General features: G+C 43.3%; 1 non-coding gene across 1 annotated transcript; it reads right to left on the reverse strand.

The window, feature by feature from the left end:
• Window positions 1–3775: 3775 nt before the first annotated feature.
• Window positions 3776–3935, reverse strand: LOC141988333 (U1 spliceosomal RNA). The gene has a single exon (XR_012639752.1). It is a non-coding gene; the product is annotated as a U1 spliceosomal RNA (small nuclear RNA).
• Between the last annotated feature and the right edge of the window lie 14872 nt (window positions 3936–18807).

Below are 18807 nucleotides of genomic sequence, written 5' to 3' on the forward strand. Positions count from 1 at the left end.
CTCTGTGGCAAGGTAGTCTGGTGCAACAATAGGAATATGTATACCACCATCTGCAGCTGCTCCATAAATGCCACTGACAACCTTGAATTGTTTCTTTCTGTGTCCCACAGCACTCTAGCCCCCAAGAAATCATGTTTCCCGTGGCTCTTTTTGCTGCTCTGCAAATACTGCAGGATCAGGCACCACATAATCACAATAGAGTGCAGAGCGGTCCAGGATCCATGCTTCTGTCACAGATGGCGGGCAGCAGGGAGGGATCCATGGGCTCGTGGGGATTTTGAAAAGAGGCATGAAATATTATGGGGTGAGGATGAAATTATGGGATGGAGAATATTGCATTATGGAAAGTTGAACCCATGCTCCCAGCCACCCCTGCAGGACTTGTTTTCACCCTAGGAGGCATTGCAAAAACTTCCCTAAACACCCTGCGCTGGATGGTGGTGAGTTGCACAGTGGGATAGCTACCCAGGGTGCACTACACTTTGCATCAATACAAGCACTTCTTGTGTCAGCAGTCCATGTGCTCACCAGAAACATAGTGTGCAGACGCACAAGTGATATAATAACTGCGGCGGCTGTATGCCTGCGTAACTTAGGTCAACATAATTTTGTAGTATAGACGTGGCAGGTAAAGTCCCAGATAACATCTGTGGAAATAATAAACAAACAAGCATATACCACATTAAGTGGATACATTATGTTAATGCATTATATTATACGGAGTGGTGCTCTCTCTTAACACACTATTCAGCTGATACAAATGAAATATTCAGGTTACATATTTACATTGTTTCATTAGCCACTCGAGAATAGATATGCTGTTCTACATCTGTGTGATGTTAGTTATTCTCTTCTCATGAATTCAGGAATCTGAATCTCCTATCCAAGGTGCAACACAATTCAACTGCTAATTCAGTATTTTTCATAAGTCACTCTGTGAAAAAGTGTTCCTCATTGGACATCAGTGTTCTCTTTTCCTTTAATTGATATGTGTAAAAACTTGTATCATTTGTATGGAAATGTGGGGGATTGGCATATCTCTTGAATTATATTTTGGGATAAACACAGAAGCACAGATGTCAATGTGCTAATTATCCCATTCTGCTTAGATTTTAAAATGTATTTCAAATTTAGGACAACATAGTGAACATCAATATGGCAAGTTGTACCTTTTAATGTTGTTAACATTTCTGTATGTAGAAGGTGGAAGGTGAAAAGAAAGGGGGGAAAGAGGTGGGGGGAAGGAGAATGTTTCTAATCAAATCCATATTGGAATGCTCTATTGCAGGGGTGGGCAAACTTTTTGGCCCATGGGCCACATCGGGGTCGCAAAACTGTATCAAAAAAGCAAGTGTGAACAAGAGGAAGCTGACACAAGCTTATGCCTATTCCTGTATCTGGCTTTAAAGAGGCACACCAAAACATGTTTATATAGTTCTAAATAAACGTTTGAATTACAAGATCCAATGTTTACAATTACTTTTTTTTTCTGGTTTGCCACATCTAAATGGTAGCTTTTTAAAAACAAGGCAGTGGGGAGTTTTAAATGTATTGCCAATCAGATTGTCAGTTTTAAAATAGGTTAAATTTAGGGTCTAAATTGAATAATTGTATTCCCTTTCGGAGGGCTGAATCTCATTAGTACCTGCAGCAGTAGGTCCTTGCAAAAATATCGCTGGTTATTTCAATCAAAGCAGCAGAGGTAGTAGCACAATAGCATGTATCAGATGGATGTTTGCCTGCTTATTTTCAGAATCCATTGCTTTCATTCATATAGATTGTCCTTTTTCATCTATGAGCCACGTTTTACCTATTTAAAAATGAAACTGCAAATTATTTATGGATGAGCATATGCTCGTTCTCCCCTGAAATTTCTGAACCTTGGTCTCTGCTGTAAATTGCTCCTGTTTGTGCATATCTTACATGCCACATGCAAAATCTCTCTGTAGGTTTAAGCCTCCACAACAAAATGCAATTGTACGAAGCATGACCTGCTCCTGCATCCATTAAGGTTGTTGTCAGTCCCAGAATAAACTCTTCAGAGTTCTGCCCATTAAAATATGTTTGAAATTAAACAATGTTTAGTGACTGAAAATGCAAAGCTTACGTTAGAAAAATAATGATTAATGAGCAACCCAATAGCCACAATAGGATTTCATCTCCTAGGATGTGAGGGTTTTGTTTGTTTTTCAATTACCATTGTTTATAGTAACTGGATCAAACATTTAAAGAGATACTTTCAATTTGAAAATCTTGTCCTTGAATCACTCTTCTAGCCAAGCTGAACTCGCTACAGGAGAAGCAAGGGTGGTTATGGGCTAACTTTGAGCTCCTATGATTCTAGAGCTATCCAGGGGCCTATCTGGCACTCAAGGGGATCACCAGGCACTAAGAATGCTACAATCAAACTCCCTTGCTCCCAGCAATGTTCCCTACACCTAGCCGGGAGAGGGTGTTTCTTTGATTCTGTGCCACCCAGGGATTCTACTACTGGGTTTCCAGATGCTTCACAGTCCCAGAACAGCTAAAAGCAGCTGTTGCAGATGCAGGAATTAGATCCCATATTTGCTCATCAAACACACGTCTGTCTATCTTATGCCTGATACTTTAGATTATTAAAAGAGAAGGAATGTTAAATATCCAATTTCCTTATCACAATTTATGCCCTCTATTTTCTTTTTGCATTATCACTCAATGAAACTGAATTTAGTTTCACTTTTCTTTATATTTATTTTCACTTTCAAGTTCTTAGAACTGTAATGTTTTGGTTTGCAAACACTGAAGGGAAATTTTGAGGGGGTTCTTTTAACAGGTGCTTTCAACAGAATTTTTTAAAAAAAAAATTTGAAAACTTTTCTATTGGTCTTAAGTTTCACTATTTTTACAAAAGTTTAAAATTGAACTACAACTAAGTGGACAGTGTCCCTTTAAAGTGGGTTTACTGTTTGTAAAATATGCTAATCTGATAGCACTGGAGACTGAACTCAATCCTTACAATTATGGTACAGCCAGTTATAACAATGTCAAATTCCCCACATTATCCCATCAGTGTCCTTTCATCCTGATTTGGAAGGATCATCTTTAAGTCAGTCTCTGTGTCCGTTCAGTCCTTTGCCTCCCTACTGAGACTACACCAAACTAATCAGCGAGGGCCAAGTTCAGTGGTTGTTAAGGAGACACTGGTAGTTGCAGTTCAGTTTCCAGCAAACTAAACTGGTTTCAACTAAAAAGAATATACTACCAAACATCCATCAAATAAATTGTTGTCACTATTGAAACAGGCCAGATTCCAAACAGTGACTGAGGGCTGACTGGCTTAACATCCCATTATCAATGTCCTGAGCAATCCAGTTCACCATGAACCAACCATTTTTTATTAATTTCAGTGCAGTGGCACAAATTCAACTTCTGTAAGAAATCAAATGCCACTAACAATGTCTGTTTGGCCTTCAGAATAAAGAACCATAGGTTTAACAGCAGTATTACAGTTCAGCATGCTAGTAATCATTATTATGGTGTCATAGACATCTTTGTCTATGAGAGGGACATCTTAAAAGAGGCCTTGATCCAGCATCTAATTAATTTTGTGCCTGAAGTCAGATGCAGAGGAACATGACAGCATTTACACATCTAATTACATGATTTATGAGTGCAATCAATTAGAAACCTATATTCTATATGCAGTGTTGTTGTAGCTATGTTGGTCCCAAGATGTTAGAAACAAGGTGGGGGAAGTAATATCTCTTATTGAACCAACGTCTGTTTATTATTTTCTCAGGGGAAAGTGCAAACACAGTCTCCCCCTACTACAAGTTATGCAGTTGAGTTTCCCACAGCGGGGGAAATCACAAGGGTCAGCACCCCTGGAATGGAATGGATGAACCTTATCCTGAGAAAACCACCTCATGATCATGGTATCTTCTGTCAGTCAGAGAGACAAACTTTCGAGCTACACAGAGCTCTTCTTCGGGTCTGGGAAAGGTACAAAGTGTCACAGCTAAATAAAAGATTGAACAGATAGTGCATATTTTAAGGGACCATTTAAGGTGAAATGGCCCTTTAACACCCATGTTAACAACCCCCCCAACCTCTCCAAGCTCATCATCAGAAGCAAGTTCCCAACAGACCAGGACACAACTCAGAGCAGCACCAGACCCTGCCAGAACAACAGATGCCAAACCTGCAAATATTTTTCCACTGCTACTATGACCAACATCCCCCACAACACACCTTTCAAGATCCAGAAGTCCTACCTGTGCCTGTCCCAGCATGTGGTATACCTCATCCAATGCACTAAATGCCCTAATAACAACTATGTGTGTGAAACCAGACAATCAGTACTCTCTCAAATGAACTCACACAGGAAAATGATAAGACAAAAGCACCATGTCACCTGTGGGTGAACACTTTTAACAAAATGATCATTCTATATCTGACCTCTCAGTCCTCATCCTCACAGGAAACCTGCACAACACTTTCAAAGGATGAGCCTGGGAGTTTAAATTCATGGTCTTAATAAAGACACTGGATTTATGGCTTATTACAACAATCTGTAACCCATTAACCCCTTTTTGTCAAAAGAACATAAGAACGGCCATACTGGGTCAGACTAATGGTCCATCTAGCCCAGTATCCTGTCTTTCAACAATGGCCAATGCCAGATGCTTCAATGGGAATGAACCTGGGAATTATCAAGTGATCCATCCTCTGTGGTCCAATCCCAACAGTTCTGTGACTACAGGAGTGTTAACAGGCCATTTCACCTTGAATGGTACGTTAGTATATGTGCTAACTGCTTATGCTAAACTATCTGTTCTATCTTGTATTTAGCTGTGACGCTCTGCCTACACTTACAAGCTTGCAGCTGCACAGTGCTCATGTAGCTGCATTAGGCTGATGGGAGAGCTCTCTCCTTCGACATAATAAAACCAGTTCAATGAGTGGCACTAGCTATGTCAACAGGAGAGCATCTGCTGCCCATATAGCCCTGTGTACACGAGTGCTTATGCTGGCAAAACTTATGTCACACCCCTGAGCGACAAAAGTTTTCCCTGACATAAGAGCTAGTGTAGACATGGCCTTAGTACCTTCCCCAGACCTGCAGAAGAGCTCTGTGCAGCATGAAAGCATGTCTCTCTCACCAACAGAGGTTGGTCCCATAAATTATCTCACCCACCAGGTATAAATTCTTCATTTGTGCTTAAAGAACATTCTTTCATACAAGTGCAGAAAGCTGAATGAGACTACCTTTGAATAAGGTTGTCATCTCCCTGGTTTTTAAATGGGTTACCTGATCTCCCAGTCTCCATCCTATTTCCCCATATTATAAATTTCCCCTCCCCTAGACACCACCTTCCAATTCTCACAACATTACAGGAGTGCTACCACACTTCCCTCACACTACTAGTCTGCTTCTGCTGTGCCTCTGTGTCTTTTAACTGATGCCCTGCTTGCTTGGAGGTATGCGAGAGTGATGGTATGAGAATGAGGGAAAGAGATTGCAGATGGAAGACAGAGGAGTAATGAAAACAGGCAAATGATGTGAGAAGTTGGAACTCACATGAGGAGACAGAGAGATACCAGATGAGAACTAGAGACCAAGAAGAGAAAACAGCCAGCACACCATCAGAAAGAGAAGGAAGACCACAAGGATGTGGTACAACTTAGGATAAAGTTGTGAGTTGGTGGGATGTGCAACGACTGGGCTAAAATTTAGTTTGAAAAGGTGAAAATTTTACTTTTGGAACCGATAATCCTTGCTCTAAAACCAGCTAGTTTCCCCCTTACACAGTGATGCAAAGTAATTCTACCTCCTGCTGGCCTGGAGGGTAAGGAACTTGAATCAGAAATCAAACCCTTACATGGTAGGGCAGAGCATAACCATAGAGTCAGCATGCTGCCTTGTGGGGGACACACGACAAAAACTTATTAATTCAAACATTTGATGTTTAAAAACTCTAAATTAGTACAGAAATTATAAAATAATATGAAAAAAGGCCAATAAGAGTAGGACTGAAAGAACTAATTAAAGCTTCAAACTTTTGTGTGTGAGTGACTAACTGCATCCACACAAAGTCTCATTGACTTCATTGGAGCTCTGTGCAGGCACAGCAATCTGCCCATGCTGTTACCCTAAAATTTTAGATGCCAATGATGTTAGCCTGCAATGGCACTTTTAATTTAACCAAAGAACAACAAGGTTGTGGCCTGCCCTAAAGGAAATGCCAGAGTGTTACCAGGGGGCTTGTGTCCAACCCGCAGAAGATTCCCCAGAGCAAGCTAGTTTTGGTAACCCCTGAAAGGACACAGATACAGCCTTCCGCTCAAGGATGAACACACAAGAGTAATTCTTTGAAAACAAAATAATTTATTTAAAAGAAATAAGTGGTTACAATGTATTTAATGAAGCAAGACATTATATGGAACATAGTAAAAATGCAATAAAATTACATTTAAAGCATCTTATAATGAGAGCAGCACTGTGAAATAAAGACACAGACTGCTTACAATATCTGACACCCCACACAAAGAATACAGTAGCTTCAATGTAACGTGCATATAGATATTCCCCTATAAACAAAGGCTTTTAGTTTTAGTGATACAATTTAACCCCATACTTAATACAATATGGTATATGTAACCTCTATATACCCACAAGAAAAAACATTACCATATTCACAAATTAAAAATAAAACATTTACTTAACATCAACATTGACTCTTAACATTAAACATTTAACATTCCGTAAATGCTGGCCAAGCGGTTACAAGATGGGTAGCAGAGATCTCCCTCAGGACGCAGGCATCCAGCTTTATTTACAGACAAACCCATACACTCTTAAATAATAGATATAAAAAAGATCAGACTTATACTTCTTCAAAAGTTTCCCTCTGACTCATCTCATTGGTCCTTCTGCTCTGCGTGATTTCCTGAAGTATGTGCTCCACTGCGCTGTTGCTCCGTCGGGCCGCAGATGCAGTGGTGGTTGCTGCTCTTCTGTTGCTGCTGGCAAGGTAGCTGCTAGCAGGCAGTTGTTCGTTGCCACAGCAACCTTAGAATTCTGCTGCTGCTGCTTTTTCAAGTAGCTGCTTTTCAGGATGTTCAGTTCTTCTTTTCAGGCAGCTTCCATTCTCATGCAAAGCCTCAAACCCACTTCTTTTCAACTTGTTAGTAGACAGTCTCCTATGCCTAACCCACTACAGACTCAGCCTGCTGGCTGTCAGCCTTACATACTGGTTGCTCTCTCAAGGTCAGCTCCTCTCAGCCAATCAGCTGCTAGCTTTTTCCAGCTCCTCCGCATGACATCATACTTATTCTTAGGTAGGAAAGCTCCTCCCTCTGATGCCATCTTGGATTCTAGATGTTTTTAAGCACCTCCCTCTGACGCCATCGTGGTTGCTAGAACTTTCCACTACCTAAATTTAAACTATTATCCTTGTCGTCACCATTTTGGCCAGCCATGTTGTATTTTCTAAATTTAAACGATCAATTTCTACTTAATTAGAGCCTTAATCTTAAAACTAATTACTGTTTTATGCAAACCAAAGTGTCCTAATACTGTCATCACCTTAATTGTATCAATTGGGAGAAATGAATTTTACCACGTTTTCAACCCCCTTCCAAGGTTTTTCTGTAAGCTTCTATTAAGATGCTGCAAGGTATTTCAGAACACTCAGAGCAAAATTCTCTCATTACAGTGACCAATGAATGGCAAGACTGGGGCCCATGTTGACAGTAATGTGAAATGTTGTACAAAATCTGATCATAATTTTATGTCATGTACTAGTTCAACATTAATTTAAAAAATTGACCCAGTGAATAGTGAAAAAAACAGCAAGAGACAGTCACCTCATACCCAGCAGATGGCAGAATACACTCACAAAAAGGTTCTATAGTCCATCAGATGGAGATGGGAAGGGAAAAAAGGCTCTGCTTTTCAAAACTGCACTTAAATTGTCTAACCATATGTCACCCGGTGGCTGGTTCCTGTGATTAAAGCAGTCCAGTGCCCCTGTGCCAGAGGAGGTGCTCCTAGTTGAGCCAATTAAGGGAGTGGGACAACACCTGTGCTATAAAGGGTCTAACGATGGCTCTGTGAGAACAGAGCTCGAAGGCGGAAGGATTGCATTGAAGCTGTAGGGAGAGAGGGTTTCCTCTAGTGGCTCCTAAACGAGGGAGTTGGGGCTACGTAAGACGATCCAGCTGTAAGTTTTGTTTTTCCTTTGGGAAAAGGCAAAGAAGGTAGCCCAGGCCTTGCGTTCTCTGCAGGGGCTCCAGGGACAGCACCTCAGGGAGGAGGGGTTGTGCCCAGCTTTAGGCTGTGTGGAGCCCAGTTTAAGGATGGGTGGAAGATTTTGTTTTTGTGTTTGCTTTTCTGGAACTCTGTGTTAATAAAAACCAGACCACAAGATGGATTGTTATCGGATTACAAAGACTGTGTGGAGTTTGTGTAAGGAGCCCTGAAGAAGGGAAAAACAGAGGCAGGGCACTGTGGAGACACCTCTGGCCACCAAAGAGTGCTTATTTGGCAGCTACTGTGTTACACTGCACTTCTTTTTTATTTTTTAAGCCATTTTAAGCAACAGATTTATTTCAAAGTACCACAAAGGGCAAGAAGCATGCATGGAAAAATAACTATTTTCAGCTATATTGTGTCTTTGTTTTCAAAATTTTAATTTTAAAACCATAATTTTAAAACATTTTTTTTTTGAAAATAGAGATATATTTGAAAGTCTCTCTGTTTAGAAAGAGGGTCACTTAATGATAAGGTAGGAGGCAGAAGATAGCTGCACCTCCCGATCAACAAAGCATGGCCCTTACTCTCAGCTGTGTGCTGCAGGAATCACACAGGAAGCTTTCTTCACTTTGGGCCCAATTCTAAAAGGTGCTGAGTATCCTCAACCCTCACCAAGCGCACTTCTGACACCCTTGCTTACACTGAGTAGTACCTTACGCTGAAGGTAGGCTCATTAAAACTAGTATTATTCAAGGAGTAAGAGTAGCAGAATAAAGCCCCTATATCTGAGTCATCCCACTGCAGTCAAATCATGTATGTAAAGTGTTTGTAGGATCAGGCTCATAAATTAGGATGTGGCTATGGCTTTGCTAGCAATTTTAAATGAGCTCATAAACCTGCCAGTTCAACTCTCCCATGATATCACCATAATCTTTTAAGGTAGACATGCCATTACACATAATGGACCAAACTCATCAGGGACTGCAGTTAGACTGGAAGATCTAGTATTGTTTTAATAAAAGATCTGATAGTGAACTGACTCCTTCTACCAGTTGTTATAAGAATTATTGCCTGAAGGGAATTAGAAAATATACAATGTATATAGTGAGTGTCCCTGCCTAAACCCACAGCAGCAAGGCATGGAGAGCAAACAGAAAATGCTGTTGAAGACAAGGGAAGATAATAAGCAAATGTGCCCTGGAAAACTGCTATTTGAGAGAGTTGTTTTATTGCTTATTGTTCTGATCTTCTGAGTCAGCTGAAAGTACTAAACATGCCTATGCTTTCTATACTACATCTTAAAATGTTAATACCATTACAGCTGAGCTGCACCTGTGTTGAATGCCTACCAAATATGCTTATATTTATTCTCAATGTAGATAGGGCCTTAGGGACTGGAGGCAGAGTCTGTGTTGCATTTCTAGTTCACTCTCTCTGGCAGTCTGTGAGACCCTGAGCATTTTTACTTTTAGGACAGGAAGCCAAGCCCATCTTGGTCAACTATCTGTTTGCCTGGACCACTGCTATGTAGGGGTTTCTTTTATGGTAGACTGGGGTCACTGCTTGCACGGTCTATTGTGGAAAATTTAATTGTATACTTTCCAACCAGTGGAGCAAACGAGTTCTCCAAAAACTGAACAACAATGTGCAAGACACTAGGCCAACACCTAAAGCATCAATATACAAGTCTCTGGAAAGCACAACTCAAAACCAACCATGCTACATTGCTTCAGATCCCTGCTCAGAACTATCACACTAGCTGACTACCTCAGCATACTAAAATATACAAACTTTAGGCAGGCTTTATCAAATACAAAATCATTAATCATAAACTAGAGGTGGAAACAGGGAGACACAAAACAGACTTCAAACCCAGAGAGTTGCAGTGCAACCAGTCTGATAGAGAGGAGACTGAGATGGAGGGACATTCTACTCCAATGTCCAAAATACAATAGAGTGCAAAAAAGATATTTCTTCAAAACACTAAAAATGATTAAAGGTTTTTATGTAAAAGCAATGAGAGAAAACTGTGTCTAAACCTAGGAGAATGGACAGAGACAGCAGAGATGGCATCACGGTACATAGCAGCCTGTCTCTGGATTGAGAATGGACAGAAATGACAAACGGAGACAGGAAAAAATATCACACTTACACTGTGAAGCTTTATCCTGGGCAAAGTATACCTTCCTCTGACAGCTACCTGAGGAATTTGTCTCTTCCTTATGCTTTGGCAACAATTGTATGGGTTCTCATGCCAATAAAATATTATTAAATGGAATTGAATTGCTTACTCTTAATGTATTGTAATAGGTACATTACAATTAAAAATAAATCTAAAATATCCTATTCCAACAAAGTCCATTTTATGTAGAAACAGATGTTCTTTTCATAATAGCAAGTTCCTTCCCCTATATTGCTGTGTGATAAACTGTGTGCCGGTTGGCTGACACCCTCCGCCCCCAGAGATAGCTGAATCTCAGCAGTATAGTATGTGTAGTCTGTGACACTATTTGAAATTCTTTGGTATGTAAGGTGCTATATAAACGTAAAACATTATCGAGGGCACTCTAAGAAGAAAGAAGAAAGTGGTTTTGTATGTGAGTGTGGATGTATCAGAGGTTATTATGATTTCTTTCTTTGAATTGTAGTAGCACCCTATTCATTGACCAGGACCCTAGTGTGCTAGGTACCGTAAAAATACAGAATGAGAAAGCAGTCCCTATCCCAAAAAGCTTACATGGGTATGTCAGCAGTATATGAATGTGTAAAATGCAGGGCCAGACCTAGACTAAATGGTGCCCCAGGCGAGAAGTGTCTTCAGCACCCCCCTCCATTTGAATAATTTACAGCACCTTGAGCCCAGCCTCCCTCAAGCCCAACACCCACGCGGTTGCCTGGGTTGCCTGCCCCTAAATCCGGCCCTGGTAAAATGTGTGTGTTGCATGCTGGGCATGAATGGGCGTGCATATGGGACAGTATAGACAGACTGAATAGGTGTGGGGGGATATGTGTATGAAGTTATACAGTGGTGCTGGAACAATCTGTATAGCGGCAGGGGTGCTGAGAGCCATTGAACCCATATATGATGGAAACCACTTCAAGCCAACTCCAGCACCTATGAAGATGTGAGAGATATGTGAAGTTATATTTTATATAGGGAAGGGCGTATCTGAGGTGTATGCAGGCATGTATGGGGGTGGGAGGAATGGATGTATGGGTGTACATGGGGATGGTGTAAGCAATGGTGTAAGGAAAGGGTGTATTTCAGTGTGTACTGGGATGTGTATATGTATAAGCGATAGAGTGATCATACGTTCTGTTTTGGCTGGGACAGTCCCTTTTTTAAGCCCTGTCCTGGCCATCCTGACTTTTTTGGCAAATGTGGGCATTTGTCCGGTTTGCTTTTGCCAACTTCATCAGTTGGCAAGAGCAAACGGGACAAATGCCCACTTTTGTCAAAAAGTGGGATGCAGAGGAATGAGCAGAAGAGTGAGCAGAGATGCCAGCCCCGCCTGGGAGCTGGGGGGAGGTAGGGCTTGAGCGAACAGCAACGCCAGCCCCAGCCTTTGGGAAATATGGTCACCCCAATAAGGGAGCATAAGGTGGTCCATAGTGGTCTGTATGGGAATATACGAAAGTGAAGGAACTTTTTATTATGTGCGTATGGTGCTTGGCACAATGGCTTTGGAGCCTCTGGGGAGCCCAATAACAGAAATAATACAGAACAACACGTAGGGGGGTGTGTGTGTGGTGGGGGAATGTATGTGTAGAAAGTTGAAGCAGCACACAGCAGGGTCTGTCGGTGCAGAAGGCTGGTGCATGGAGCCACATCAAGGGGCGTATGGACGCGGTGGATGCAGGCACGTGGGAAAGTCACACAGCCCTTTACCCCTGGCATATCCATAATGATCATTTACCGCTATGACGTCACTTTACCCGACGCGAACGGGTCACGATGACGTCACATCCCTCCCACCCAATCAGAGGCGCAGGGAGGGGGCGCGAAGCCCCCGCTGCGGGGAGGCGGACGAGAAGCGCCAGCAGCCGCCGTTGCTGGCTCGGGGTCCCCGCCCCCCTCAGGCAGCCCAAGCCCCGGCCCGGGCGAGCGGCTCCGCGCGGCGGGGATGAGTCCGGCTGCCTCGCACACCCCGTAACGGCGCCGCCGCCATGAAGCGGAAGAACTGGTCCGGGGCCCGGCGACACTCGGCCCCGACGCCGCCGGCCGTGAAGAAAACTCGGGGCGCGGCGGCTGCAGCCGCGGGGGTGGAAGAGGAGCCGCCCCCGTCCGGGCCGGAGAGCTGTATGCAAATCACCGGTGAGCGGGGGCGCCGGGGGCGGGAGGCAGCCAGCGCCCGGGTTGCCTTGCCCGGGCAGGCATCGCTGACGCCGTGTGTGCGGTGGGCAGCGGGAGCGGCACTCCGGGGGGAAGCAGCAGCCGCAGGGTCTGTGTGGCGGGATTTGCGGAACTTGCTCCTCCTCCTGCCCCACTGGAGGGAAGGCACCAGCCAGCTCTCCCCTCTCACCAGGCTTCCAAATAATGGGTGAGAGCAAAACCCTTCTGCCTGCGTCCACCTGCCTCTCGCAGCAGCCTCCGCCGGGCTTCGCTGTGCACGTTACAAGTTGCTGTCAAACTTTATGGGAGCCGCCACGTCGTGTGACAACTTCCATGGGTTTTGTTTTAAACGCTAGCCCCAGAGCGGGTGGCGGGGCTTGGCTGGTGGTACACGGGTCTCCCCGAAAGCGCAGAGAAAATATGTAGGTCTCCCGCGGTCTGATAATGCCTCTACAGAGTGTCTGCCGTTTAAAAATCATTAGCAGAATGCGTTAAACATGCTTAGGAGTGGCCTACTCATCCTGTCTTGCCGTACTGACTTCAGTTTTGGGCTCAACAGAGAGTCAGGTGTAAAATATTCTGCGTGAAATTCCTGGTTTTGCTTTTCCTGAGTCCTAAATGAAAGGAGTGTCTGCAATAAAAGGAAACTTTCTCTTTCATCTCCTGCCTCTTGCTGCTGCTTTTCTTCTTCCCCTCCCTCCTCTCTTTTTTTCTCAGGGCAGCCTGCAGTACAGGGAAACAATGCTTTGTTGTCTTTTGCCCACTTACTTAATAAATGCTTGTCTGACTGGCTGTTGTTGATACAATAATTGTTTTACACAAATTTCAATTTTAGAAATTTTTACCATAGCAGACAAAAGCATCCCTAATTTAGCATTCTTATTCGCATCACACAAGTGCAGAAAGGCCTACTCTTAAAGGGTGGCACTAGAAAACAGCTGTCTTGCACTGTTTTACAGTACTGATGGAAAAGAAGAATGGAAATATAGTTCAGTCTGTCAAACCTCTTAATCTTCTGTGTGAACATATGATGTGGTCTGTGATCTACGGCAGGTCAGACTAGATCAGTGGTTCTGAGACTTCTTGAATTGGCGACTTCTTTCAGACAGCAAGCCTCTGAGTGCGACCCTCCCCTTATAAATTAAAAACACTTTATATATATTTAATGATATTTTAAATGCTAAATTTATAACCAAATTGTTTAAAATAAATCTAACATTTCTCATCACTTTTAAATTAAGACTAAAACACATTTTTATCAAATTATTTTGAGCAGAAAAGTTTTTTTTTTTAATAGTTACTATTTAATACTGGGAGCCGGCACGAAGAAACTTTGTCAGTATCACTTTTCACAGCAGACTTAGTGCCCCACTACCACCCTTACTTCTGAGCTGCTGCTAGCCGCAGCACTGCCTATAGAGCTGAGAGGCTGTGAAAAATGATATTAACAAACATACAAATGTCACTTTCCACAGCAGACTTACTAGTGCTCTGTGTTCCCTCTAAGGCAGTGGTGGGCAACCTGTGGACCACACGCTGCCTGTCAGGGTAATCCGGTGGCGGGCCACGAGACAGTGTTTACATTGACGGTCCGCAGGCATGGCCGCCCCGCAGCTCCCAGTGGCTGCGGTTCGCCATTCCCGGCCAATGGAAGCTGTGGGAAGTGGCACGAGCCACAGGGAGTTGCTGGCTGCCACATCCCACAGCTCCCATTGGTCGGGAACAGCGAACCACGGCCACTGCGAGGTGTGGGCAGCCGTGCCTGCGGACAGTCAATGTAAACACTGTCTCGTGGCCCACCAGCGGATTACCCTGATGGGCCGCTTGCAGCCCACAGGTTGCCCACCACTGCTCTAAGGTGTGCACCTGTGTGGCCACACAAGAAAGCATCAAGAGCCACGCACCTAATTAGTGGAGCGGGGCAGGCATGCAGCCACAGGTAGGCCTGGACCCTGGAGAGGATGTGTAAGGGGGGGAGGGGAATAGAGGGTGGGTGGAGACAGTGTGGGGTGGGAAGCTTAGGGCATTCAGTGCAAGGGCGAGGAGAGATGCCTCTCCCCACTGCCGCCTGCTCATTCTTTCTGCAGTAGAACCGTGCCAGTTTGGCTGGGTTATACAGAAGGGTAACAGGATTTGGTGCCTGGACATGTTCAGTATTTCTAGATGAATAGGAAAAGATTCAATATTGTCCTATTCGGTTACTGACAGAGCCTGATCTGATTCCCTAGCAGAAAGTATTATAATATAATCTTGCAAATTAGAAAACAGGCTTTTACAATTCACATGCTAAATGGCAGTTATCTACGTAGTTCTTGTAACAGAAAATGATACAAGGCCCTGTATTACTTTTTAGCAAAAAGTAATAGATTAGTTAGAATGAATACATAGCAAGGTCAACTTGAGATGCAGCTTCAGCAACCCTTTAGTAGAAAGGTACAGAAAGCTGCTTAAGTATGACCAGCAATTTAGGTTTTTTGTTTGTATTGGTGGCGCACATCCGCACATTATCTCGTTATTAGTGCTGGACATAACAAAATTCATTCTGCACATGGATGAAAAAAATTAGAGGGAACATTTCTATTGCCCCATCGCCACCCTTACTTCTGGGCTGCTGCTGGTGCTGCCTTCAGAGCTGAGTAGCCGGAGAGCAGTAGCTGCTGGCCAGACTCCCAGCTCTGAAGGCAGCATCACTACCAGTAGCAGCACAGAACTGCAGAAGTAAGGGTGGCAATGCCATGTCATGCCACTCCTACTTCTGCCTAAATTTTGACCTTTGTGTTGAGGGGAGGGGGGAAGGCAAACTTTAGGGTGGCTACAGCCCTTGCAAGCCCCCCCTAGAGCTGCCCCACCTGGGTGTCTAACTGTTAAATTATAATTTTTGTTTTTGCTGATCCCAGTGCTCTGATTGGTTTGCAGTTTAATGCAGCTCTTCAGCTGCTGAACAATCAAGCCCTCTAATGTTGTCTTGGTCCCACTTTTTCGTCTCAAGCCAACAAAGCTGCTTGCATGATACTACAATCTCCAGAGTCCAATTTCCTTAAAGTGATGAAAATACAAATATATATTTTGTTTAGGATCAATAATTGCTACATTATGTTTACAATACTCTTTGAAATAAATACACTACATTGCAATGGAAAGGTGTGTATAATTTTCTGTAACGCTAGATTTAAATTATATATTTTATAGTAGTTGCTCTCTGTTTCTTGCAAGTACGCATGACCCCCGTGTAATAACCTTGCCACCCCGTGAGAGGTTGCATTGTAATTGCCAGTTTGAGAACCCCTGGACTACATGATCTGGTGGTCCCTTCTGGCCTTAAACTGTATAACTCTGTACGTTTTAAAAATTGATATTTGGTCTTTGGAAAAGAATTAAAATCAGTTTTTTTTCATAAAACAGTCTAGTTCTTTGTCTGCCCTTAATTTCATGCTCTCTGCCTTACCAAAGAAAATTATGGATAAACCCCAAGCTCCACTCCCCTGGGCAGCTCTTCACAAACTGATCAACTTGCACAGAGCCTCAGTGACTTCAGCTGTGCTTCGTTTTGGCAAAGGAATCTGCCTCTGTGGAGCAGCATGCGGGGTTTGGGTTGCTCTTTTCTAGTTTAAAGGGATGGTTGAACTCTAGTTAGTTTAAATTTTTTTTTACTACAATTGGGTATTGTAGCTGCCCTTGAGTCTCCTTGCCAACTTTTGAGAATGATATGATTTACTTAAAAACAAACACAAAACCCTTTCCTCTTCCTGTATGAAAGACCCATGCAAATAGGAAACTCTGTCTATAGAAGAGAGTGAAACTGAGAATACACAAAGTAAACAAACTGGGAAAAAAAAGTTTTTCTGTTACAGTGATCTAGGTGGTACTCATAACAATAGCTGGTTTAAAAAAATAGACTGAAGTGTTGTTGTTTTTTCAATTAGTTGATGGCTTCTTTTAAATTAAAGCAAAACTGGAAATGACATGTCAAGGTTCACACAATTTTATCATGGAAAAACATATAACATTTTGTGGACAGGGCGTGGTGGACTGAGTATACAAACTCACTGTGCCAAACTCCCATTTTAAAACAAACCAAATAAATGGTGTTGTAAAGGAAAATAATCCAAAATAGTCCAATCTAAAATAAAAATATTGTTAGGTCTTGTCTACGCAAGGAAATTTACTGATACAAATACACCTCTGTAGTTACACTGGTATACCTCCCTGTGTGCACACTTGTATTCCAGAATACTAGTGCCTTTTTCCCCAGGGTTTTTTATATTGCCTCCAAAGTGACATAAACTTAATTGGAAAATGCACTTTAATTCTGGAATAATAGTGTCCACACATGGAGTTTTAGCATAATAGTTCTGCTGGTAAATTCCCCATGTAGACAAGTGTTAGCAACTAGACCAGAAGTGGGCAAACTACGGCCTGGGGGACCTGCCCAGGAGCTGCCCGGCCCCTAAGCTCCTGGCCTGGGAGGCTTGACCCCGGCCCCTCCCCTGCTGTCCCCCCCCTCCCCCGCAGCCTCACCTTGCCACGCCGCTGGCGCAGTGCTCGGGGTGGCGAGCTCCTGGGGCAGTGCAGCTGCAGAACCTGGCCTGATGCGGTGCTCTGTGCTGCTCTGTGAGTGGCTGACTCCAGCCGGGCAGCGTGGCTGTAGCGCCACCAGCCATCGTTGCTCCAGGCAGCGAGGTAAGGGGGCATGGAGCAGGGGGGTTGAATAGAGGGCAGGGGAGTTCAGGGGTGGGGGTGTGGATAGGGGTCGGGGCGGTCAGAGGGCGGAGAACGGGGGGGGGGGGGGGTTGAATGGGGGCAGGGGTCCCGGTGGGGAGCAGTCAGGAAGGAGAGGAGGGGTTGGATGGGGCAGTCAGGGGCAGGGGGTCCGGGGGCAGTCAGGGAGAAGGGGTGGATGGGGCAGGCGTCCTGAGGGGGCCATCAGGGGGCAAGAAGCAGGGGGGGTTGGATAGGGGGCGGGGCCACGCCTGGCTGTTTGGGGAGCCTCCCCTAACAGGCTCTCCATACAATTTTGGAAACCCAGTGTGGCCCTCAGGCCAAAAAGTTTGCCAGCCCCTGAACTAGACAACTAGTATTCCTACCATTTCACATGGCATCTCAATGCACAACCCTTAGTTCATCTAACTAAAGACATAGAAGATGTAAAGCCCCAATCCTGCAAATACACACACTGGTAAATGGGACTCTGTCCAGTCTAACAAATATGCTCTAAAGAATCTGTTTGCAAAATCAGTGCCAAAATACTTGTGAACATTGCATGTTGCCTTCTCCTTCTCTCGTAATGCAACAGCTTTAAACAAACCTAAATATTTTTAAATATTTGTAATCTGTGGGTGTAACAAATCATGGTGGTCTGATGTCACATACATGGATTACAAATTCTGTTGTGCATTATATTTGAGTGTTTAACACTACAATCTATAAACATTATAGTACTTCAGTTATTACTAATAACTCTTTGTCAGAATAAGCTTCAGTAAGTATTCTTTTAAAAATTGTTTCTCATACACAGTTTTGCTTTTTTCCTTAACTCTCTCCATTGCAGTCCTAACACTTTTTGAGATGTTTTACTCTGGTGGTGTGAAAAAAGACACTAGCTGGGAAAACACTGTAGATTTTCCCATATTCCTGTGAATGCGTGGTAGGTACATACCACATTCCAGGAATAACATCAAGGATGTAGGAAAATGATTGACTAAAGAATACAATTCCTTAAAGTTTCTGTTGTGCTGTATTACAGTGGATTTAAAATTACATCATTTTTTTTCTTCAACTAATGCATGACACTCAGATAATGTGAATTTTATTTGCCAAAACTGAACAAACTCACCTCCACTTATTAGATGTAATCTCCCATGTCTTTCAAAATGATAGCTATGTACAATGCAAATAAATTGTAGAGATTTTATTTAAGATGGGTAGGCAGTTTTTTATTTCCTATCTTTGGTATGTATGTTCTGTACATTTCTCTAACTATGCCTGAGAAATAAGATTCTAAAGCATGTTGTGTTGCGTTGTAACTTTCCAACAAAATTATTTAGACAAGTTTGGTTACAATTTGCAGGAGATAATGCTGCCCGCTTCTTGTTTTATAATATCACCTGAAAGTGAGAACAGGCGTTCGCATGGCACTGTTGTAGCCGGTGTTGCAAGATATTTACACGCCAGATGCGCTAAAGATTCATATGTCCCTTCATGCTTCAACCAACCACCATTCCAGAGGACATGCGTCCAT

This window comes from Natator depressus, chromosome 5 (genome assembly GCF_965152275.1).
Source record: "Natator depressus isolate rNatDep1 chromosome 5, rNatDep2.hap1, whole genome shotgun sequence".
NCBI classification, from domain to species: Eukaryota; Metazoa; Chordata; order Testudines; family Cheloniidae; genus Natator; species Natator depressus.